Here is a 26,096-nt window from a genome sequence, read left to right on the forward strand (position 1 = left end):
ATTGCATTGATTAGGAAACATAATAGAGGGTTCTTACACTTGAAACATTTATCCTAGGCGGAGCATTATCCGGGTACCCCATCTTTATCGATTGCCTTACCCCTTTCTTTACTTTTGCTCTCTTACTTGTTGCTTTTACTGTTGAGAATTGAATCATTGTCACACTCATTATCATTGATCTTTTACATAGCTAAGAATCAAATTAAGTATTTTTATTCCCTACTCCCTGTGCATTCGATACCTGCTCACCCGGGATTATTACTTTGATAAACCCGTGCACTTGCGGGATATACGCAAGGGGATCTTGTCAAGTTTTTGGCGCCGTTGCCGGGGAGTAGGCGTTTAGAGATACTTTACACTTTGTTTTCTTAGCTATTTCACCATATATTTTATTTCATATCTTCTTATTCTATCATCGTTCTGATTTCTTTTTCTTTCTTTTTGGTTGCAGCTACAGGTTATGACCCGAGGGAATCCCTCAATATTGATTGAAGGGGATCCTGAGCTTGAACGTACACTTAGAAGAAAAGGGAAAGAGCTTGTGCACGAACAGTCTAATCCAGCTGATTTGGAAGCAGAAGAATCTGAAAACATGGCAGAACAGAATGAGCAACAGCGAACATTATCCGATTATGCCAGACCTTCAGTGTTGGGAACACAATCGAGTATTGTACATCCCCCAATTACAGCTCAGAACTTTGAGCTGAAGCCGGCATTCATCCACATGTTGCAGCAATCCACACAGTTTAACGGTTTGGCCGATGAGGATCAAAACAGTTACATAGAGAGCTTTCTTGAGGTGTGTGATATGCTGAAGATAAATGGGGTGACGGATGATGCCATCAAATTGAGAGCCTTCCCATTTTCCCTAAAGGGGAGAGCAAAGCAGTGGCTACACTCGTTACCTAGAGCGTCAATTACCACGTGGGAGGAGATGGTGGAAGCTTTTCTAACCCGTTATTTCCCTCCCGGAAAATCAGCAAAACTTAGGAACGAGATCTCATCCTTTGTTCAGTTGGAATTGGAGTCTCTATTTGAGACATGGGAAAGGTTCAAGGAGCTCATGAGGAAGTGCCCGCAACACGGATTCCCGGAGTGGATGATTGTTTAAACCTTTTACAATGGTTTGAACCCGAGTACAAGACAACTCTTGGATGCGCATCGGGAGGTACCTTAGGTAGCAAGACCCCCGATGAGGCCCTGTCGATTGATTGAAGAAATGGGGTTAAACAGACTACCAATGGAATGCTAGGGATAAGAAAAAAAGGTGGCCGGTCTTCATGAAATAGATGCGGTAACTTCATTGGCAGCCCAAGTGGAAAAATTTGAGTAAGAAGTTAGATCTTCTAACTTCAAACGAGTAGTGGCTGACCATGACTAATTGCACCGGGTGTGGTGGAGGACATGCTCCCTCCGATTTCCCAATCTCTATTGGTGATGTTTCTTCGATGGAGAATGTTGATTTTTGTAGGTAATGGCATGAGACCTCAAGGAAACCCATATAGCAGTACCTACAATCCGGGTTGGAAGAATCATCCCAATTTTCCATGGAGTAACCAGGGTCCACAAAAGGCCATGGGGCCACCAGGGTTTCCAACAACAACAACAAGCCCCTCAAGTGGAAAAAGCGAGTCTCGGGGTTTGGAAACCCGAATGAGTGACCTAGAGAAGCACTTGACTAGATTCATACAATCTGCAAATACAAGGTTTGAATCAGTTGAGTCTAAACTTCACAACCACACCACCTCTTTGCATAATCTTGAAAATCAAGTGGGGTAAATTGCGAAGTCTCTCTACGGAAGGCCACATGGAAGCTTACCAAGCAATACAGAGACCAACCCTAGAGAGCATGTGAAGGCGATCACTTTGAGAAGTGGTCGTGAGGTTGAAGGTAGGCTTCCGAGTGAGAAGCCAAAAGAACACGCACTCGAGGTTATAAAAGGTGGAAGAGGGGACAAGCAAAGATAAAGAGGTGACATCCCCACCTTTCAAGCCAAGAATTCCTTATCCCTCTAGATTGAAAAATGACCAAGGTGATGAACAGTACAAGAAGTTCCTGAGTTTGTTCAAGCAACTCCATATCAATATTCCTTTTGTTGAGGCATTGGCCCAAATGCCTAAGTATGCGAAGTTCTTGAAAGACTTGTTAACTAACAAGAGGAAGTTGGAGGAAAGTGCTTTAGTGATTCTAGATGCTTCTTGCTCAACGGTATTGCAAAAGAACATGCCGAACAAGAAGAAAAACCCCGGAAGCTTCATCATTCCATGTAATATTGGCAATCTTGGTGAGGAAATGGCATTGGCGGACTCAGGGGCTAGTATCAACGTCATGCCATACACCTTCTTTCAAAAGCTAGGCTTGGGCGAGTCTAGGCCTACTCAGATGACTTTGCAACTAGCGGACCGAACAGTGCGACATCCGAGAGGCATCATTGAAAACGTACTTGTCAAGGTGGACAAGTACATTTTTCCGGTTGACTTTGTAGTGCTAGATGTCGATGAGGACGCTGATGTACCTTTGATACTTGGAAGACCGTTCTTGCGGACTTCCAAAGCATTGATTGACATGGACGGCGGAAAGCTCACCTTGAGAGTTGGAGATGACAAGCTCACATACCGCCTTGCTGAGGCCATGCGGGATTCTCTCGATTTCAATGATACTTTATATTTTCTAGACACTACTGATGAGATTGTTGATGAATACATACAGGAGATGTTCAATCCGGATCCGTATGAAGGTTTGTTCGACCAAGAGGAGGGACATGAAGGTGTAATGATGCTTGGATCGACGGAAGAAGTACCATCTACCCCGGGGATCTTGAAGAAGGTGCTCCGAAAAATGAAAAGGGCTAGGAGATACCACCGAAAACACTGCAAGGCTGTTGGAGACGTACGTGAACCGAAGAAGTTGGACGTATCATTGTTAGGTGGTCCAAAGCCCGATAATACACCCTCTACTCTCAAGAGACTTTGCACATCATGCTTTCAAGTCATGGGTAAGAGGGCAGCTTTCATTCATGAACCCCCGTTAGGTAAGACAAGGTACGTCAAGCTTAGTGACGTTAAACAAGCGCTTCTTGGGAGGCAACCCAAGTGTTTACTGTTTTCTTAGCTTTTAGTTTAGTTTGTTTGCATGAATAATTTGTTAAGTGTTGGTGTCTTAATTTCTCGGATGTTTGTGCTCGAGATTTCCTTGTGAACTTTGAATTTTTAATCGTGTTTTTCATGTGGAATTGGCAAAGTTTGGTCGTTTGAGCTCTATTTCATGTTTTTCACTACTAAAAAAAATTGCATAATAGAGCAGGCTCTAAGTGTATAAACATGTTCAGAAATCTTCTGCAGAGCCAGCAGATTTTTCTAAGTCATCCAGAGAAAACACACGGGCATGTGGAATTTCCGCACGCCCGTGGATTTGCACTACGAGCTCATCCAGAGAAGGCACAAGGGCGTGCAGCTACCCCTGTGAACGACAATGCGATTAGCACATGCCCGTGGGTAATTTCCGCACGGACGTGTGAAGTCCTGCAGGGTTTGGCAAATTTTCCCGAGAGCACACAGTGTGAAGTCCTGCAGGGACTTGCCCCTATGGGCGACCTTGTGAACCATGCACGGGCATGGGTAATTTCCACACGCCCATGTTAAACTCTGCAGAGGAGTTCTCTCCAACCCGAGAAAACACAGGGGCGTGCAGCTACCCCTGTGAATTGGGCATGTGAATGCCCACGCCCGTGTGGAATTCCCGCACGGGCGTGTATAACACTTGGTACTTTTCTCGGATGTCCAGAGATGCCACAGGGGCGTGCGTCTTCCAATATGGGTCGGATGCACGGGCGTGGGTATTTTCCACACGCCCTGTGCGATAGAGTCAGAGTCGAAGGAGTGTTTTCCCGAGATGCACAAGGGCGTGCATGCGCCCCATGTGGCTCTTTTGTAATGAAGCGCACGAGCGTGGGTAATTACCGCACGCCCGTGTGGATGCACAGAACATCAAGGGTCGCGAGTCCTTTTTAAAGAAGATTAGTTTCTCTCACCCCCTCACAACCTCTATTCATCTGAAAACACTCTCACATCGTTATCCGATTTCATAGCGCTACAGTGATAGGATTTTTGCAAGGTTTTCCGGCCGGTACGTCATTTTCTCATCTCATCTCATCGGTAAGCTCTATTCCTCGTTTTCTTTACCAATTCATGGTTTCCATCAATTAATCTGGTTAATAATGCTTTGTTTCTTCAATTAGAAGGATGATTGATGCTTAGAACGAAGTTAGAAATATGTTTAAGTTGTATTGTTGAATTTCTGGAGTGCGGCCGTGCGGTTTTCACGCCCCGTGGATCCACACAACCGTGTGGATTTCTGCAGTATTATTTTGTCAACTTGTTTGATCAATACGTTTCAAATTTTGCAGATTATGGTACCTCGATCGAAGAAGCAAGCTGATAAGAGACCGCGTGAGTCATCCCCTGGGCATGAGGTTTGCGACTCCAGAGCATCAGGTTCGCTATGAGCGCCTGTCGAGACTTCACTTCGGACAAACTTGATTCCTGGACATGACTATACTACGAGATCTACAGCAGGGAGATGAGTTCGCTGATGAGGTAGAGGATCTCGTTTCAGCAGGTGGTTGGCGGCAGTTATTGAAGATTAGAGAACCCGCCATCCGAGAGTTTGCACTGGAGGTATTATCATCATTCAAATTTGACAGATCTTACACAAGCTTCGACAGTTTGGATACCATTCAGTTCAGAGTATTTGGACACCACCATATCTTGAGCGTCAGTCAGTTTTCGGTACGACTTGGCTTGTATGAGGAGGCATTCACAGATACGGAGGAGTACGCTCATTTACCGACTGATTATCCTGGCACGTTGACCCCGCAGAGAGTTTACATAGTGCTATGTGGTCAGGGTCAGTACGAACCGGGGGTGTCCAAGGCCACGTGCCTTTCCCGACCTGCTTAAAGATATTTACATGCCATCATGAGTAGGTCGATGAATGGCCGTGGTGGTAGCACTGGTGTTTTGAGCCGACAGGAATTATTGCATCTGTACTCGATGGTGCAGCACGTACCGATTCAGTTAGGGCACATCATGGCAGAGTACATCAGACATCAGGGGTACTATGCTAGACTTGGAACGATCTTCTCGGGACCCTACATTACTAGATTAGTGCTAGGCATGGGTCTCTTAGATTCGATTCGCGGGGCCGAGAAGATGAGTATACCTACTCCCCTGAGCCTAGAAACGATGAGGTTGATGGGTATGGTCCGCAGGGGTAGGATAGGGGTTTTTGCGTTAGTGCTACCAGCTCCAGAGATAGCCGAGGATGAGGGTGATGAAGCCGGGGTATCTCAACCCGCTCCCGAGCCTCAACCAGCCCCGATGGAGACCGAGGTACCTCCAGTAGCAGAGGAGCCACCCCCCTTGCGTATATTTTCACCATCTCGAGCTTATGATAGCTTTGAGAGGCTCGAGAGAGCTTTGGGGGTGATACGGACTGAGGTAGCTGAGGCTCAAGCCGAGATTGTAGAGATTAGGTATACGCAGGCCACTCAGTACACAGAGTTCATGGCACGTTTCGACGTATTACCGCAGATCTTAGAGCGCGACGTCGCCTCATCATTTGTCTTACGGCCGAGGACTCCTCAGGCCCCATCAGTTCCTCCGGCACCCTCATCCCCTACCCCAGCACCGGTGGACCCACCATGTGCATCTTCACCAGCAGTAGCAGCAGCACCGGAGCCCGAGCGCGACACTGACATTTGACTTTGTTTTTCCGCATTTTCTTTATGTTGCACTTTTATTTTAGACTTGTTCACTCAGAAAGGATTCTCCTTTTGAGTTTATTTTCATTTTGCATCTCGAGTTGTATTCATTTTCTATCTTTTATATATACTCGAGATATTTTATTTTTATTGAGCTTTACTGAACCCCCTCGTGTATGCGTGCAGATGGTCTTGTCTCCTTGGGAATTGAGACTCAGTCATGGGCACGACCAAGGTGCCGAGGCACTTGGCCATGTGAGCTTCACAACCCGTCAGAATACTACTCCCATGGGATTAGCTTCATCAAACGCAACACTAGGAGTCAGGGGAGTATTGTTTTGATTGCTTCTCCCACATTTGCTTTTGAATGATTTATATTTTGAGTGAGCTTGCATGTGTACATTGGGGACAATGTACAACTTAAGTGTGGGGGGGAGTTTCATAGTGCACACATCTTTTCTATTGTTCTTGATTGTTATATGCTCACATAGCCAATGGCGGTTCACCTTAGTTGCAAGCATTGTATTCTTGAGTTTAGGAGAATTTCTAACATTGAATGTTTTTCATGCTCTAGTTCTTGCTTGAATTTCTTGGAATTTTTTTGCCCGATTTACACTTAGTGCACTACTCATTCTATAAACTCTTTTTGGAAACTCAAGTTCGATGTTAAAGGGTCTAGTTATAGTTGCTTCTTGTTTTTAAATTCATAGTTTTATTGTTTATTTGTGCTTGTTGTGTGGAAAGAGCTACCACCTATGAAGTATGAAGCTACTCTCATAAGTCGGATACTAGTTATGCCCTAATGAGACAAAGAGCTATCTCATAGGATGAGTGAAAGCTACCACTCTAGTAGAAAAGAGCTACCACCTCGAAAGTGTGAAAGCCACCTTAGCGGTCGCTTTGGAAAGGGCTACCTTAGAGGATGTGTGAAGCTACTACCATCTTTGAAATTGTTGTCACTTTTTGTAGATAAATAAGTCTCTTGTACTTAGAACTTTGAGGAGTATACTTTTGCGTTGACTTGAGTGAGTTCACACACGTATACGACTTCGGGTTTTTGTTTCCTTTTTTTATTCAAGTTTTTTTAGCTAGAGCATTGATTTTTTTCGTATTTAGTGTTGAAATTTCCCTCACTTGTAGAATGCTCTCTTTGTATATTTTGGTGAACCTAAGGCCAAGCACTTACAATATTTTCTTCATGGATGCACATAACGTTTTAATTTTTTTGCTTGAGGACAAGCAAAAAGCTTAAGTGTGGGGGAGTTTGATAAGTGCTTATGCGATATGAATGTGAAGCATTCATTCCTTATGTTGAGCATTACTTTTCTCAGGTTTTTTTACACTAATATGTGTTTTTTTATGTTACTTTCATGCAGGTAGGGTTGTGAGGCCAAGTATGAAGGAAAAAAGCCAATGTGGATTACAATGCACCGATTTTGGAGGAAATCTTGCTAAGGTTCAAACGCGAAGACATAGGTCGATGTGAGATGCTAGAGTGTGTGCCAACCTCCTCGTATTCGAGGTTGGCACATCCATTTGGAGGGGCACAAAAGGCGGTCACACTCGGGCATTCCGACTTATGCACATAGAACAAGAGCTTCACCAACGTGCCTATCATTGAAGATGCAAGTGATCCACGACGTGAATGTGTGCCCGTTTGCGTTACTCCGATGAAAGTATGGATTCGAGAAGCTATTCAGGTGCATACTGTAGCAAAGCACTGTAGCAATACGGTAGAAAGTATTGTAGCAGCACTGTTCATAGCCGGTCGAGAAAACAGGAATTCAGAGGATCCACATGGGCGTGTGGAATTTATCCACGTCCGTGTGGAAATTCCCCACGGGCGCGTGAAGCATCTTTGCCCTTGTAGTCGCCCGATTCCAGCCATATTTAAAGCCGAATCAGCCCCGATTTTAGTATTCTTTTCTCCATCTTTTCCCCAACTTGAGAGAGGACTTCGGCTAGGGTTTCGAGGAGTATTAGCCAAGGTTTTTGGAGAGGTTCTACGGCTCCGACATCGTCATTTCTTAGGAAGAAGGTTGGTAGGGGAGCTTCCGTCGAGACGTATCCTATACCGGATGAGGGAATCCTTTGACGACGAGTAGAGGACTTTCCACAAGACCATCGACACACCTATCGATGGGGTTTCTTTATGGATTCATTGCTTTTACATTCTATTTCTTTGATTGTACTTAGCTCCATTGAGAGCTAAACCCCTAGTGGGTACTCGGGTTTTGTGAACCCTATGATGTATTTGTTTCTTTGAACCTCTTTATTATGCTTTCGATAAATTGATGTTTATTGTGAGTTCCAACCTTGAATGCTTGATTGTATGAACATTTCCCATAGAGTGACACTAGGGTTGAGAGTTCTTGTTGGTAATCTTGTGAGTGAATGACACACCACGAGCGTTAGATGAAGCTAGGTTGGAGAGGGTTGAGAGGGTGAGTCGAGAGGTACAGGAGCGTCCCCTTTCCCCTCCGGCGTGATAGATTCTACCTCTGTTCCTCGAGTTCTTTGAGGTCATAATAGAGTGAATGGTCTAAGGGATGAACTTCCGCTGGGGCTTAGTTGCGCGTGCAACGAAGTGAAGCGTTGAGGTGATCTTAGTAACTAGGGCTCAATTATGGTTATTGACCTTCCACCTGGACCAAAGGGTTAGGTCTATAATAAGGAAGAGATTTATCACTTGGAATCCCTAGAGCTCATTGCAACTCTATGCGAGTGCGAGGTGTTGAGATTGTTCGATTTCTCCTCCGGGACATGTATAGAGTTAGGCATAGTTGACCTTAGATTTGGGACTATGTAATTAAGGATTTCCACGACTCACCATTGCATTGATTAGGAAGCATAATAGAGGGTTCTTGCACTTGAAACAATTATCCTAGGCGGAGCATTATCCCGGTACCCATCTTTATCGATTGCCTTACCCCTTTCTTTTACTTTTTGCTCTCTTACTTTGTTTGCTTTTTACTCGTTGAGAATTGAATCATTATCACACTCATTATCATTGATCTTTTACATAGCTAAGAATCGAATTAAGTATTTTTTTATTCCCTACTCCCCGTGGATTCGATACCCGCTCACCGGGATTATTACTTCGACAAACCCGTGCACTTGTGGGATATACGCAAGGGATCTTGTCGATTGCAAGTACACAGGGTTGTCGAGTAATAAAGTACCCAACGGGTGGGCAGTCGAATTCATTGGGAATAGATGTCTATAAACAAATAGTATTGCTATTTAGCTAAAGTGAAATTGATTGATGATTGTTATTCAAACGATTAATGAAAATAAATAAAAGTGAAAGAAAAGAGAGCAAGCAAGAATAAATGGAGAAAGTAACCAATGGTAATGTTGGGTACTTGGACAATGCTCACCCTAGGACTATTGTTCCAAGTGCGAGAATAATATTATACCTCCTAATTGAAGTTTAATGAGTCATGGAAATTCAAAGACACACAGTCCTGAACCTAAGGTCAACCGTGACTAGCCCACTATACTATGCTCCAGCGGAAAGGGATACTGACACGCGTCTGAATATGCGTGTAAACCGCAAGTGCACGGGTGTCGAAGTAATAATTACCCCGGTGAGTGGGTAGTCGAATCCACGAGGGAACAGGGGCTACTAGTACTAACTTCTTCTCCGCTTTCTAGCCTAATGATAAATGGAAAGGTGTGGTGATCTAATGTTCGAAGAAATGAATACCGGAGACGAATATGCAAGGTTAAAATGGATGGAGATCTCAATCATTAAAAAGTGGGGTATTCGGGCAATGCTCCCCTAGGATTCGGGTATTAGGTACCGGATAAACAAAAGTGTTTCTATAAAGAGTAAGTTAAGTCGTGGAAATCCAAAAATAATCGGATCCGGCCTCCCGATCACCGATACTAGTCCCCTACAAGGTCCCGGCGGAGAAATCGCTCAATCTCAACACCTCACACCCTATATGACTGCAATACGCTCTAGGGACACCTAAGAGTGAAACCGATTCCTAAGGATAGATCCAACCCTAATTCCCGGCGAAGGATCTCTAACCCCCTAAAAGGTCCCGGCGGAGAAATCTCTCAATCTCACGCCTCACACAAAATATGGTTGCATAGAGTTTAGGGAATACGGAGATAGGAAACACTCAATCGGAAGGGAGAGGGGACACTCCACTATCTCATGACTCACCCTCTCAACCCTCTTTAACCTTGACGTTCTAACTCTAATGGAGACCTTTCTCACATCAAAGTAACAAATCATGCAAATCCAATTAACCACAAGGATTAATTAAAAAAGCAAGCAATGGGAATACAAGGTTAAAACTCAAATCAAACAAATTAATAGAAACATAAAGCAAATCATTACAAAAACATAAATCCTAGGGTTCACATGCCCAAATACCTACTAAGGTTTAGCCCTCCATGGAGCAAGTTACAAAACAATGATTATTACAATGAAAAGCAATGAAAACCATGAAGTAAAACCCCCTTAAATTCGTGATGATGGCCTTGATGGGTCGCCAACGTCTTGAAGAATCCTTCTCCGAACCTAGGTCGCCGAAGGCTCCCTCTTTGCTATGACGGAGAGAAGATCGATCAAAGTTGGTAATGGACACCCCCCAATATCGCCAAAGATCTCCTCCAAAACCTTAGTCGCCTTGCCTTCAAAGTCCTCGCGAAGACCCTTGCCAAAAGTCCCTCAAAAATAGGGCAAACGGCCTATTTAAAGCCCAAAACCGCGCTTGTCACGTGCCCACACACGCCCATGTGGATTTTCCACGCGGCCGCGTGGGCTGCAGAAATTTCCACGTCGGCGCGTGGAATTTCTGCACGGGCGCGAGAACAGTAACTTTGCTACAGTACTGCTGCAGTGAAATTGATACATTGAAATTGCTACAGTACTTTCACAAAACGTGAACCGAACACTCTTCTCTTGAGGCCACACGTCCATGTGGTAGGCTATAGAACTTTTCTTCGTCGACATATCTTTGAGAGGTCTTGCAATCTTCACAAAGAGAAAGAACATGAAGATGTGGCTGCCTTTGTGCCCTTCCAACTAGTGAATTGACTTGAATCTTCTTGGAAGTTGCCACACATCTCCATGTTTATGAACTCCTCTCGTGTCTTGGTCCTTGAATTAAACAAGAACTCCCAACATTGTGTCTTTTATAGCCTATCTTTTGCTTCCTTTTAACACTTCAAGGCATTCACAACCTATATGTATAAAAAGAACACCAAATACACAATATGAGACATAAAACCATGGTAAAATTGATGCTCAATGTATGTAAAACATATATAAAAAAATATGTCTGCTCAAGCACTTATCAAACTCCCCCACACTTAAGTCTTTGCTTGTCCTCAAGCAAAAATTAAACATTAAACTCTTGGAAAGAAAAGAGAAGTGCTTGGCCTTAGGTTCACCAAAAGAGTACAAGAATAAAAATTCTACATTCATGGAGAGAGTCAAAACACTAGACAAAACAATCAATGCTCTAGCAAACAATCCAATAAAAAATTGAAAGTGATAAAATCCGAATGCGTGTGTGTGTGAAAAAAACTCAACTCATGTCACACTATGTCCACTACCAAGTTCTTATTAACATGGGACTTATTTATAAACAAAAAAAGAATAGGTAGTAGCTTCACACAACCTCCAAGGTAGCCCTTTCCCAAGATGCCTCCCCGAGTGGCTTTCACACTTTAGAGGTGGTAGCTCTTTTCTACCAAGGATGGTAGCTTTTCACACATCCCATGAGATAGCTCTTTCTCTCATTAGTGCATAACAAGTATCCAACTTATGAGAGTAGCTACATACATCATGGGTGGTAGCTCTTTCCACCCCCTATGTACAAACAACAAACAATTTCCAATTCTTTTTCAAATTTTTTTCTGATTTTTTTCAAATAAAAAAACTAGCACACTAAAGTCCCAAACATAATGAACTAGAGTCTTCATAGGTCTAATGAGTGAGAAAAAGTGCACAAAGAGCAATCGGACAAAAAAATATTCAATAAAATTGGATGAAAAACTAGAGCATGATAAAAATCCATGTTTATAACCTCCAAAAAAACTAAGAATTAAACTCTTAACCCTAAGGTGAACCTTCATTGGCAACAAGAGCATGCTCATGAAAACACAAGTAAAAGTCATGTATAAGGTGAACCCTCCCCCACACTTAAAATGTACATTGTCCTCAATGTACGCATGCAAGTACAATAAAAATAATAACAATGGAAGCATAATGTGTGTGGGAATGCAATTAAAAACAATACTCCCCTGAACTCCTCATTAATCGTTTGGTGAAGTCTAACTCATGGGCTTGTTGCATGGGTTGTGAAGCTCACAAGACCATATGAGAATATCACATGATAATGTCTATGACTAAAACACCATCAACATCACTCTCAAGGCCATCTGCACGTAGACAAGGGGTTCGAGTGAAGCTCAACAAAATAAAAAAAGATGTACGAGTTCTTATAAGTAAACGCATGAAGCACAAACTCGCACAAACAAAACAAAACTCAAAGTTAACTAAAGTCTAAAAGATAAAAATAAACAAAAAAACTAAAAAAATGAAAACAAAAAGTAAAAAGAAATTAAAGAATAATGAGTGGGGACGCCTCAAGCATCGACGTCCCTCTTCCGGTGTTGCCGGTGTGCCAAAAAGAATGTTCTCATCCAAGGTTAACCGTATGAAGTCAAAGCATTTCGCAACAAGTTTTTTTCGGTCCTTGGTGTCATACCCTGCAAATAAAGCTTCAAAAAGAAGTCGCTAAGCATGAATTTGATGAGTGCAGGGCTCCACGTGGGCGTGGAGGGCAAGCCAAGCAATTTACTGGCCTTATTGGGTGCTTTTCCAGCCCACGCGGGTGTGTGGGGAAGCCACGCGCCCGCGTGGGCGTGTTCTAGTCACGGCCAGGGCGCCACACGAGCGCGTGGCGCAAGCCCATGGTCGGGCCCGACCCCACGCGGCGTGGGATCGCCGCTGCGCCCGCGTGGGCGCCCGGTTTGGCGTGGCGGCAAGGCCACGCAGTCGCGTGGATGCTCGGCGCGCGGCACCGCCCACGCGGGCGCGTGCGGGCTGGCCGCTAGCGCCGCGTGGCTCGCGGCACGAACGGTCGGCCCGAGCCCACGCCGGGCGTGTGGGCGCGAGCCCAAACGGCTCGCCAGCCCAGCGCCAGCGTGGGTGCCCAACCATGGCCAAGAAGCCATGATTGGGCTCCAACGCTTCCAAAAATTTTCGATCCATGCATTCTAAAGTGTTTCTACAAAATTTTCCATGAAAAACAACACTTATAAACCAATAAAAATTCATGGATTGGCAAAATAAGAGCATGGAGAAAATGGAAGAAGATGAAGCTTACCGGTGCAAATTGGTGAAGGAAACTTAATGTAAATGCCAGAAAAACAGTTTTAAATCTCCAAGGAGTTGAAGAAAATTAGTTTTTGTGCTCAAAAGTTCAGATTCTTGAAGATGGAGAAGTGGGAAAAGAAGGGTGTAAGTGATGAAGATAATGAAAAGTGACCCCCATAATCTTATAAGACACATGGGGGTTTGGAAATTCCACACCCCCGCGTGGGTTACTGTACACGACCGTGTGGAAATTCCACATGACTGTGTGAGCTGTAAAATTTCTGCAGACAGTCCACGCAAGGCTCCAAACTTCAAATTAACACTAATTCTTCAACTATAAACATGAATTACACCCTAAACCATGCCATATACACGAAAATCAATTTAAATCATCAAAAAATTTTCATGAAAACTTCAACACCAACAAAAATTCATCAAAGCACCCACTCATGAATTTATTACTACAGAAATGAAAATCTAAACTAGAAAACATTTAAAAACTTGGGTTGCTTCCCAAGAAGCGCTTGTTTTACGTCACTAAGCTTGACGTACCTCTTCCTTACCTTATGGAGGCTTGAAAAGAGTGTGTTCCTCCTGACTAGACATTGCATAGCTACTTCCTTTAAACCAAGAATCTAGTTGTCGGGGTGGAATATTAATTGGAGAGTCCAACCATCTTACTTTTGGCCTCCAAGGAAACAATTTGGGTTGGGAATTGTCCAAGCTTAGCATAGGTGGGTCATTGGATGGCTTCAATCTCCTACCCACATCTTCTTCCCTTCCCAAAGTCTCTTTCTTGCATTATAAGAGTTGATCAATCCCAAAGAAATGCTTGTTCCATTACCTTGGGGTTTGCTTCTTCGTGTGTATTTTCAACTTGAAAGGAACATGAGACTAGCAAATCCCCTTGAAAATTTCCTCGCTCACAAGCACAATCTTCATTCACACAATCCAAAATCTCAAAAATTATATTCAACTTCTTTCTTTTCATTTTTCTACATCAATGTACTCAATTTGCCCAACTTCTTCAATTGTGCTCATGGCCTCATCATGTCCCGGAGACACTTGCCTTGCTTGTTCAAATTCTTCTTTTTCCTTAGCAAGCATGTCCGAGATCTCTCTTAATTGATGCTCAATGTTTTTTTATGGAGACATGGTGACAACTTAATGTGGCCTCAATATTTTTGGAAACGGGCATCGGTTGCTTCAAATAAAATCTTGGTAAGACTCTTTCCAACCAAGTACATCTTCTTCAACTTTCTCATCCCATTGAAGTTCTTGTTGAGGTGTTTCCCATTGTTGTCCATCAATATCCCACAAGAGGTTTGGGTAACTCCTTCGAGTTGGATGATATGTGGTGCGACATGGATTGTATTGTTGATGATCATTAACAAGTCGATCAATTTTTCTAGTGACAGCATCAACCTGTGAACATAATTCTATAAGTGGATCAATCAATATTCAAGTTCCATGCAAAGAAAGTAAATAAGACAAAATAAAACAAAATAGAATGGTGGAAGAAGATAGAGTGAAATAGATAAAAACAAAATAAAAAAATCGATGAGAATGATGGAACAAAAAAAGAAAGTGTGGAATAGACAAAATAAAATGAAAAAGATAAATGGTTAGAGCAACAAAGTCCTAGCGTTCCTAGTATCTTGTTCCCCGGCAACGGCGCCAAAAACTTGACACGTCCGAATATGCGTGTAAAACCGCAAGTGCACGGGTGTCAAGTAATAATTATCCCCGGTGAGTGGGTTGTTGAATCCACAGAGAACGGAACGATTAGTATTAACCAATTCTTAGTTATCTAGTCGAAATCAATGGATATGATTAAATGAACTAATTGCAAGAGAATTAATAAGCAAGCAAACGAACAAGAAAAACAAGTAAAGGAGATCTCAATCAATAAAGATGAGGTACCCGGGCAATTCTCCCCCTAGGATCTAACATGAAGCTCACGATTCACTAAATGCTTCTAAACCAAGTCTAATGAGTCGAGGTAATCCAAGAACAACCCGCCCTTGCTTCCAAGCCACCGGTACTAGTCCCCTACAAGGTCCCGGCGGAGAAATCGCTCAATCTCAACACCTCACACCCCATATGACCGCAATACGCTCTAGCGACACCTAAAGAGTGAAACCGATTCCTAAGGATAGATCCAACCCCTAATTCCCGGCGAAGGATCTCTAACCCCTTACAAGGTCCCGGTGGAGAAATCTCTCAATCTCACGCCTCACACCAAATATGGTTACATAGAGTTTAGGGAATACAGAGATAGGAAACACTCAATCGGAAGGGAGAGGGGACACTCCACTATCTCATGATTAACCCTCTCAACCCTCTTTAACCTTGACGTTCTAACTCTAATGGAGACCTCTCTCACATCAAAGTAACAAATCATGCAAATCCAATCAACCACAAGGATTAATTAAACAAGCAAGCAATGGGAATACAAGGTTAAAACTCCAGACCCAAGTTGAAGAAGATGGAGCTCTCTCAGCATCAATTGAATAAGGATAAGATAAACAGGATGGCTTATGAGCAGCTCACGACCTTACTTACAACTGTAAGCATCTCGCAAAGAACCTTACGGCCATGCTTATACCAGTAAGAGAGGTTCAAAGACAAACCAGAGGACCTTTACTGGAAGGACTTACACCCGTAAGGACCATTTAGAGAAGTTTATGACAAGGGCTTATGCCTATAAGGGCTGTCACAATTGTAGCATAGTGAAGCTTACGATCCAGTGCTTACGATCGTAAGTTAGACCATAACACATACAAAAGACCTTACAGATGGGACTTACAGCTGTAAGTATTCCCGTAAGGCTCAAGACCCATCTTCTCCAGTTTCTTACGGCCACGTCCTTACACCCGTAAGTAGCCCATAAGCAGCCAACTATAAATAGACCTGATGAGGATTTTAGTGTATCTTTTGTTCAATCTTTGATTGTTTTCTAGGAGACAAAGCTTGGGAAGAAAAGAGACAAATCTCCAAGGATCCATAAGTGATTTGAGGAGGAGATTTAGATTCATATTCAAGGGGAAGGAGATCGCAGCTGTCAAGCTTATCTTGGAGGTGTTCTAAGAGGATTCTTTGGAGTTTTTTGGTGATCTATCTTCAACACAATTTATAAGAGAGTTTCCATGCTCTCATGTATTCTCATCATGTGTTGTAACTTGGATGATTTCCTTCTATTAATGAAGGATGATAAACGTCTAAATGTATGTATTTTAGACATATATGCTTGTGACTATTTATGTATAGATTGGTGAATTAATGTTGTTTGTGTGGTTTAATTGGTCTTTTTCATGTTACAGGTCTTAAGGATGCCTGGGTAAGCTCAACAATGAAAAAGAGAAGGAAAACAACACTGTAGTAGCTACTATAACACGAAGAACTTGAGAAACGGCAAGGTCTTGGGTTTCATTGACGGGTTTGCTGATGACCGTGAAGACGCCCGTGAACAAGATGAAGAATGTGCAGTTACTATTGTAATTTTACTATAGAAGTACTGTAGCATTTTCTATAGCACTTCATGAATTTTTGGCATATTCCCGAGACTGTAACGGTGTCCTTCACACCCATGAAGAAGGCCGTGAAGCCAACCTAAGAACACTTTAAAAGACGGGTTATGGGCTTCTTTGTGAGGGTATTTGGCCACCATTTCTCCATGATAATCTTCTAGGGCTTCAAGGGTTGGAGAAAGTGGATCTAAGGAGCAAGATCAAGGGGGAGAAGAAGGTTGCTATCAAGGAGTTCATCAAGAAGCTTGCTGGTGTGGTTCGACAAGTTCTCATCACCACCTTCTAGTCGACAAATCTAAGGGAGTTTGTCTATGATTTTGCGCATACTTGTTTTGTATCTTGAGATCTCTCTTTTATTCATGTTGAACTAGACTCCTAAGGTCACCGGGCATCCGGTGAACCTTGTAATGAACTTGCTTGTATGGATGTTGTGATTTACTTCTAATGCTTTGGTTTGGTTTGTGGTTCTTGGTTTGTGTTCTTTGATGTTTTACATTGCAGGAGAACTCTGTGGTTTAAATTCTAGGTTGTACTTGGATGCACGAGATGTGCCCTTCTATTAGACTCACATAGCTTGAATGGGATACATGTACCAATACATTAAGTGATTCAGGTATTTGGCACCCCTCCAACCATTAGGCATGAACCTAGGTATTGTGTTTGACCCTAATTAGAGACTTTCCTAAGTGTAATGCAATCATAGGAGGATTTGGGCAGAAGCGATTCTGACACAATACTTGTATCGGATTAGGGGTTATCACTGTGACCATTAGGGTAACCTACTATAGAATGTCTCTTGGCCCAGAACCACCATTACCTGTGTACTTCTAGCATCCTTCTAGTTTTAGTAGTCCTGAGGGGATCCTCAACTGGGGACCTCACTCTTTCATTGTAACTTGCTTCCTTAACGTGCTTATGTGGTGCACCTTAGTCCATTTGTTCATAGTTTTCTCATTTGTTATTTTCTTACTTTGTTTTAAACTTACCTTTTTTAGACTAGACAGTGCCGTCTAGGGGGAAGTAATAGAAGCTCTTGGAACCCCAGGGAATACGACCCTCTCGTGCTTGCACGAAAGGTATTACTTGATGACCCACGCACTTGCGGATCTCAATCAAAGGTATAATTTCTTAGATGTTTGTTGATAAGTGCTAGAAAGTTTATATTTATATTTTCTATATCATTTACACTGCATTCGGCTAGGAATTTGACATGTTTAGCACCTAACTAATACAAAATATCATTATTTTGTTCATAATGACCTTTATTTCAGTTTTAGGGAAAAGTGAATTTGGGGGCGTTTTGAAGCAAAATATGCTAAGTTGTTGAATCAGAGCTTCACCACAGCCTATAATGCCTATAGTGGCATCTCACCACGGCCATTGTCTATACTCACCACTGTTGTTATCAAACCATGGCAACGTGGAATCATTGGAAGCAACACATAAGGCACAATGGCCTCACAACGGCCATTGTGAAAACCCATCATGCCTGTGATCTTGCCATACAACGCTAGAGACCATGCCAGGAGGCGACTTAGAGCCCATGTAATAATTTACTCATCATAGGTGTCACCAGTCCCAAGGTGAGGCTGTGGAGGTCTCAAATCTATAAATACCTTACTTTTGTATGAGTTCAGGGAGATTCTTTTGCCGAATAAGGTAGGACGACCAGAGTTCTAGAGAATTGAGTGGCTAGAGATGACTTTCAAGAATATTTCAACTGTTTATGGATAGTTTCTCAGGGGTAGTTCAATGATCATCGTTAGAGGAGGAGCACACAGAGATTAGATGCCATCTTATCAATCTTGGGATCCTCTCAACTTCAACCTCTGGAGATCTATTAGAAGAAGTTAGTCTAGGATTTATTTTGATATATTTTCCTATAGATTTAAATTATTTTACATCCATTAGAGGACCCCCAATTCAAGAGGAATTGTATGTCTAGGTATTCTAATTATTGTTTGCCAACCTTGATTGATATATTCAATAAATCTTTCTAGTTTTCATGAATCATTGCATGCTTGTTAAATAATAATTTGCTGATGTGGATGAGGAAGATATGCCCCTACATTAGCAGACCCATGCCATGATAGATCAATGCATGCTCTAAGAGGTTAGGTTTTGCTAGATCTCTAAATTATGGATTGATTTCTCCTTATGCTAATAGTTTGATTTGTCTCTTCTAGAGGAATTCTCATACTTAAGGCAAAAATAGGAGGCTGGGTTAGGAAAATATTTCACCTTAAGTTCCTAGTGATTTAAACCTACTTTCTAGAAAAATAGTAGGCCTTCGAATTCCCCTAGTCCAATTCTAGAGTACGATTGTTATACTCAATCTCTATCTTAAATTTTAATCAATATAACTATCATACAACCACTTAAGATCATTCCAATTGTGCTTAACAATTCTCCAATTGTAATGTGTAATAAATTATAGAAGTAAACTAAGGAAAGAACGTAAATGTTTAGGCTATTGATTAAATGAAAATGAGGTAATAGGAGCCTCTCACCTTTCTTGGGGAAATACGACCCTTGTGCCCACCCATGAAGTATTACTTAACGACTGATAGGGATACAAGTGTATGTGTCGATCGCGTAATAAAGTGTGTTTAAAAGCAGAGTATCGGTTCACAGGGAAAAAAGTGAATACCAATAGTAACTCTAAACCCAAAAAATAACCTAAGTGATCAAATATTGTGTGTGTGAACAAAAGCAAACAAAAATAAAAAAATACTAAAAATAATATTAGAGTATCCTGGCATAGCATCCCTTTAGGGTTATAAAGTGCAGGACAGCTTGTCTATGCATGCAATCCTATTTGAACTGAGAGGTTTTGATAAGTATACTAAACCCTGATTACTTAGGAGAGTAGTAATTGAATAGGTGCAGAGCTAATACAGATATCCACATAATCGCATTAACACTTTATGAAACCTCACTATGTGCTAATGATAATCAATTACATAGATAATCTGCCTCGAAGAAAGAAATTACCCCTAATTCGAATGCAGAGCAAAAATGTGATTTCTCCTAAAATCCACTCCACATGATTGCAAAGAGCATGAAGATAATTACTAACTCACTTGGAAGGTTTACAGAAGACTAAGTCTCCAAAGTACCTTAACCAGAGGCATACTCAGTATCATCTCGAATTGTGGCAAGTCTATGCTAGATTAGAATTTCTTCTTGTCACGTAGCATATCAAATATGATAGCTAGGGCTTTTGCCTCATTAGCAACCAAGCATTCAATCACACAATAAGAGTCAAATACACATGATTGTAATTAAGAAAATAATTTAAAACATCAAATATCCAACAACCAATGTCAAAAGTATAAATCCTAGAGTTCAACTATACCCAAACATCTATAAATTAGCGCTCCACTAATGGAGAGAAAGCATCCAAGATACAAATATTAGGAGGAAACATGAAAGCCACAAAAACTCCCTTCTCAATCGTGCTGATGAAGGATCACCGGAGAAGCACTAGGAAAGCTTCCAAGCACGCCGCCAAAATAAACTTGATAGCTATGCTCTTCAATCCCCCTTAAATCTTGATTTAGATCACCATTGAAACTACCCTTAAGTGTTGGAGATTGGTCTCTTATCTTCCCTAACTTTGCCTTTAAGAAACACTAAAAAAAAAAGCAAAGAATACCCTAAAAGTCCTCATCAGGTTTATTTATCCATGACTACTTACGGGCTGCTTACGATAGTAAGGACGTGGCCATAAGGGAGCTGGGGAAGATAGTCATGAGCCTTACGAGACCACTTACGGCCATAAGTCACATCTATAAGGTCTTCTATTAGTATTATGGTCCAGCTTATGGCCGTAAGCATAGACCATAAACTTCAATTTGTTGTTTTTTAAGACTGTCATTACAAACATATGTTGTGATCATAAACTCCTCTGGATGATCCTTCTGGGTGTGCTTACGGGCATAAGATTTGCTCATAAGGTTCTATGATTTGGCTCCAAATCCCCCTTAAGGGAATAAGCATGCCGGCAAGGTTCTCTGGAATCTACTTAAGGCCATAAGGTTGGCCATAAGCTGCCAGTAAGCCACACAGTTTTTTCTTGTCCTTATTCAAATGATATCGAGAGAGCTCCAACTTCATCGTTTAAAGTCTGAAATGCTTCTTTGGCTCTCTCTCATCTTGAAAATGTTGTCCTAAGTTTAAGAATGCAAAACACACTATATTTAACATCGAATTCCACAATATGACTCTAATTCATGCCAAATAAGTGTACAAAGTGATATAAAATATATGAATATTGTACACTCATCAAATTCCACCACATGTAATCTTTTGCTTGTCCTCAAGCAAAAATAAAACATTACATACCAAGTGGAAAGGGTGCAAGACCTCTGGTGCTTAATTATTTGCAAGTTTCACAAGTAGTTCGGGTTTCAACAATACAAAGATGCTAAAAATTCCATGTTTCAAAAATAGTGAACACTCTATTCAAAATTATCATTGTGTGTGTGTTATAACTCTCTACTTCACTTCATTCGACTTAGAGGACTTCACTAGCAAACATTCACAAACAACTTCTTATTTCTATGGTGGTAGCTTCACACGTCTCCTAAGGTAGCACTTTCCTGCTAGTGGTCATCGAGCAGTTTTCACACTTTAAGAGAGGTAGTTCTTTTCCACATCTTTTATGAAAATACAGTAGCTTTCATTAACCTAAAGAGATAGCTCTTTCTCTCATTTGGGCATACATAGTATCTGACTTATCGAGAGTAGCTTCACACTTCTAATAGGATTAGCTCTTTTAGTTTCTCAACTTTTCTCTTTTCTTTTTAGCTTTTCAAAACAAATTCTTTCAAATTTGTAAAAAAAATTCTTTTCTCCACATAAAGTAAAATGAACATAACTAAATTAAGCCCAATAATGGTCTAAGTTGTTACAATAGAGAATTTGTGTGCTCTAATTAACTGAATAGCCAAGAATAGAGTGCACACTAAAAAAAATAGAACTTAAAATGGAACAAACTTGCATGTGTACACCATAATTCTAAGAAACTCCCATTACATTTGAAATGCACCATCATAAGTGAACCTTGGCATGTAAAAGAGTTAACAATGACACTTAAACCTTTCCCCACACTTAATTCATACATTATCCTCGATGTATGTAAAAAAAATATACAAGGCAATGTAAACAAGAATAGAAGGGAAGTGGAATATGATTACTTCCCCTATTCAAATTGAAGAGGTTGTTGATGCTTAGAATCGGCTTAGTGTGTCTATTGTTGTACCCTAGCAGGTGGAGGTCACTCAAGGTCAAGAAATAACCAAGTGAGTATCCCCTTTATAATTGAAGATGTTGGGTGTTGCTAATAAGTATTGTGAAGTATAAGGATAGATCATTAAAGGTTAACAAAATAAAATAACAAAACAGAAAATAGAAATCCATTAAAAGTCTCAAAATAGATACAAAATAGGAAGGGCCAACACTTGCCAAGATACTGAATACAAAGTATGATAATAAAATTACAAAATGATAGAAAAATAAAATTAATGCTAGGTTGCGTTAGAAGAAGGGGTCGATGCTAGAGGAATCAGAGCTGGGGAAGGGACCAGTCATGCTAGAATTTCCAGATCATGGCCGAGATCGGCCTATATATGTGCCACTATCGACAGAATGCATTGCTGGTCCTCTCGTACCTGTCTCACCTCAGCCCATAGCTCCTGAATCTTGTATCAACATCAAAGAGCTGTCAAGCTGGATCCACTCATCGGTGCAGAAGCTGATGGAAAAGGATGACCTATTATCAGACTCATCATTTGACTCCTCATTCCTGTCCTCACCCCATTCTGGTAGCCACTCTATAGGGGTCGGGGTGAGGATCCATCTGGAGCCATGGTGCAATACCATCCCAATCAAATGTTTAGTGTCCATCCCCAAGGGACTAGTGTTACCAACGATCTCTTGGCACTATAGCTGATCTTCCAGTCCCATACTACTAATGAGTCGTGTAATGTATGGACCGGTAAAGATCACACCTAGGCGTATGTTTAGGACCTAATGAGTGATGAAATAGGCCAACACATAGACAAGGTGGATGGGGCGATGCTCGACCAGACTCAATAAGAATAAGGGCTCCTGTCGCTCCACCACTCTTTTGTTGTCTCCTCGCCCAGAAAAAGATCATGCGATAACAGCATACATATACCTGAGTGCTGGCCTAGTAAAGGAATGGAGCCTTGGTGAGGCCTGGCTCGTAGCTCCGTCCCAAGCTCAAGTACTGCCACATTCCTTGAGATGTGACACCAAACAAAAAGTTAATGAGAAGCTGCTCGTACTAAGGGGTGCTGATGTAGTCGGTTTCGTACAACCTCGTTAGTAGAAAGAATTTGGTGTAGCCCATCCTCCGATGCTATCGAGAATTGAATAGTATAATAACATATGGATGATGCCGGCCTTATCAAACACCACTAACCCTTGGTCCACCACGAAGGTGGACAAGACCTCGAGGGTGGTGCTACGGTACACCTACTCCTCCATTGAGAATAATCAACTCTATTTGCTCGACTACATTATCCTCCTCACCTCGTCCTCGAGCCCTAGCTGGGTAAGATCGGGCCAAATCTATCGTACGAGATTGGCCAAACTACTTTGTCCTCAAACGGGTGAACCACTCTCAAAAGCGAAACTTGTTGAATGTGGGAGTTGAAGGGACCGAGGGAGTTGATGTCTCCTCCTTGACTGGACCCGTGGTGAATACCTCGGTTCTCTTTTTCTTTCCCAGCCTAGAAGCTACCTTCTTTGCTTTAACCACACTGTAATAAGAAAATACAAAGTTTAGAACACAAAATACAAAATTTGCTTAACCCTAGAGTACTTATGGCCTACTTACTAGAAGGCTTACGACTATAAGACTCAGGAAAAGTCACATTTACGGCTTCCTTACGATTGTAAGCTAGGGGCTCAGGCTGTATAGACCCGTCTTGTACAATGGAGCTCAAAATTTTACAAATTTCAAATAAAAAACAACATTTAAACATCACAAAACATTCAGATATTCATTTTTATGCAACATTTCAATTAATGGACTTAAGAATCATGAAAAACGAAGGTTACCTTTGAGGCAAAGAAGGAAATGGACAAAACCGGCCGGTAAGGAGCTTTCAAATGGTCCAAGCCTGTTCACAAACACTCATAAACCAAAGAGGAAGATGAGGGAAAGAGAATGTAAGGAGAATGAAGCACCAATAACCTTAATCCGGTTAGAATCAAATTGAAATGAGGATCAAAGGCTGTTGATAAGTGTTTGGGTAGACATATTTATATATATATTTTACATGCATTGAGCATCATTTTTACCATGGTTTATGTCTCATATTGTGTATTTGGTGTTCTTTTGTGCAATTAGGTTGTGAATGCCTTGAAGAATCGAAAGGAAGCAAAGATAGGCTATAAAGACACAATGTTGGGAGTTCTTGTTCAATTCAAAGACCAAGACACAAGAGGAGTTCATGAACGTGGAGATGTGTGCCAACTTCCAAGGAGATTCAAGAAAATTTACTAGTTGGAAGGGCACAAAGGCAGTCACATCTTCAGGTTTTTTTCTTTGTGAAGATTGCAAGACCTTTCAAGGATTTGTCGATGAAGAAAAGTCTTATAACCTACCACATGGGCGTGTGCCCAGCCATGTGGCCTCAAGAGAAGAGTGTTTGGACCACGTTTGAGAATTTCTTGGATGTATGCGACATGCAAAAGATTAATGGGATCATGGATGATGCCGTCAAATTGAGGGTCTTCCCATTTTCCTTGAAAGGAAGAGCAAAGCAATGGTTGAACTCATTGCCTAGAGCATAGATCACTAATTGGAAGGAGATGGTGGAAGCTTTCCTAGCTAGATATTTCCCTCCTAGAAAATCTGCGAAGCTTAGGAATGAAATATCCTCTTTTGTGTAAACAGAATTGGAATCTATTTTTGAGACATGGTATAGGTTCAAGGATCTCCTGCGGTAATATCCTCAACATGGGTTACCTAAGTGGATGATTATCCACACTTTCAACAATGTTTTGAACCCAAGTACGAAGCAATTACTCAATGCTGCAGCAAGAGGTACCTTAGACAGTAAACCGCCAGAAGAAGCTCGACAGCTCATTAAAGAGATGGCTATGAACAGTTATCAGTGGAATACACAAGAAAAGAATAAGGTAGCTGGACTTCATGAGATTGCTGTAGTGACATCATTAGCAGCCCGGGTTAAGTCCTTAAGCAAGAAGTTAGACACCCTAACTTCTCCTAGATTGGTAACAGTGATGAGTTGCACTGGGTGTGGGGGAGGACATACTTCATCTGATTGCCCGATTGCTATCGGTGGTATATGTTTAGTGGAACATGTGAATTTTGTAGGTAATGCAATGAGAGGTCAAGGAAATCCGTATAGCAATACCTACAGTCTAGGGTAGAGGATCCACCCAAACCTTTCTTGGAGTAATCAGGGGCAACAAAAGACTACAACACCACCAGATTTCCAACAACAACAAGCCCCAAACATGGAGAACAGAGTTTCAGGGTTGGAAAACCAGATGACTGATTTGGAGAAGGCTTCAACGAAGTTTATTCAATTTTCAGACATAAGATTTCAGTCAATTGAGGCCACACTTCGCAATCATACCGCATCTTTATATAACTTGGAGAACCAAGTGGGTCAAATTGCAAAGTAACTTTCAGAAAGACCACAAAGGAGTTTGCCTAGAAACACGGAGACAAATCTAAGAGAACATATGAAAGCGATCACTTTGAGAAGTGGTCATGAAGTTGAGACTAAGCTCCCTACTAAAAAGATGATGGTCGAGTCACCCAAAGAAGTGAAGGTTGAGGAAAGAGCTAAAGAGAAGAAGGTGGCACCCTCACCTTACAGGCTAAGAATTCCTTACCCTTCAAAGCCGAAAAATAACCAAAATGATGAGCAATACAATAAGTTTTTAGGTCTATTCAAGAAGTTGCACATCAATATCTCATTTGTAGAGGCGTTGTCTCAAATGCCTCACTATACAAAGTTTCTTAAAGACCTCTTGACCAACAAGAGGATGTTGGAGGAAAGTGCATTTGTAATCTTAAATGCTTCATGCTCGGAGGTGTTGTAGAAGAATATACCGAGCAAGAAGAAGGACCCCGGTAGCTTTGTCATTCTATGCAACATTGGCAATTTGGTTGAAGAGAATGCATTGGCAGATTCAGGGGCTAGCATCAATCTCATGCCTTATACATTCTTTTAGAAGCTAAGTCTTGGAGAACCTAGACGCACTTAGATGATAATTCAATTGGATGACTGCTCAGTTAGACATCCGAGGGGTATCATTGAGGGTGCACTTGTGAAAGTTGATAAGTACATCTTTCCTATACACTTTGTAGTGTTAGATGTTGATAAGGATGTCGAGGTTCGATTGATACTTTGGAGGCCATTCTTGCACACTTCCAATGCTCTCATT

At 41.7% G+C, this 26,096-nt stretch overlaps 2 non-coding genes across 2 annotated transcripts; both read right to left on the reverse strand.

Moving 5' to 3' along the window:
* Positions 1 to 982: 982 nt before the first annotated feature.
* LOC120276599 lies at positions 983 to 1,089 on the reverse strand. Its single transcript, XR_005541313.1, has one exon. It is a non-coding gene; the product is annotated as a small nucleolar RNA R71 (small nucleolar RNA).
* A 23,444-nt stretch (positions 1,090 to 24,533) lies between these two features.
* LOC120276617 lies at positions 24,534 to 24,640 on the reverse strand. The gene has a single exon (XR_005541329.1). It is a non-coding gene; the product is annotated as a small nucleolar RNA R71 (small nucleolar RNA).
* Between the last annotated feature and the right edge of the window lie 1,456 nt (positions 24,641 to 26,096).

The sequence above is a fragment of the Dioscorea cayenensis genome, chromosome 14 (genome assembly GCF_009730915.1).
Source record: "Dioscorea cayenensis subsp. rotundata cultivar TDr96_F1 chromosome 14, TDr96_F1_v2_PseudoChromosome.rev07_lg8_w22 25.fasta, whole genome shotgun sequence".
In the NCBI taxonomy this organism is placed as follows: Eukaryota; Viridiplantae; Streptophyta; class Magnoliopsida; order Dioscoreales; family Dioscoreaceae; genus Dioscorea; species Dioscorea cayenensis.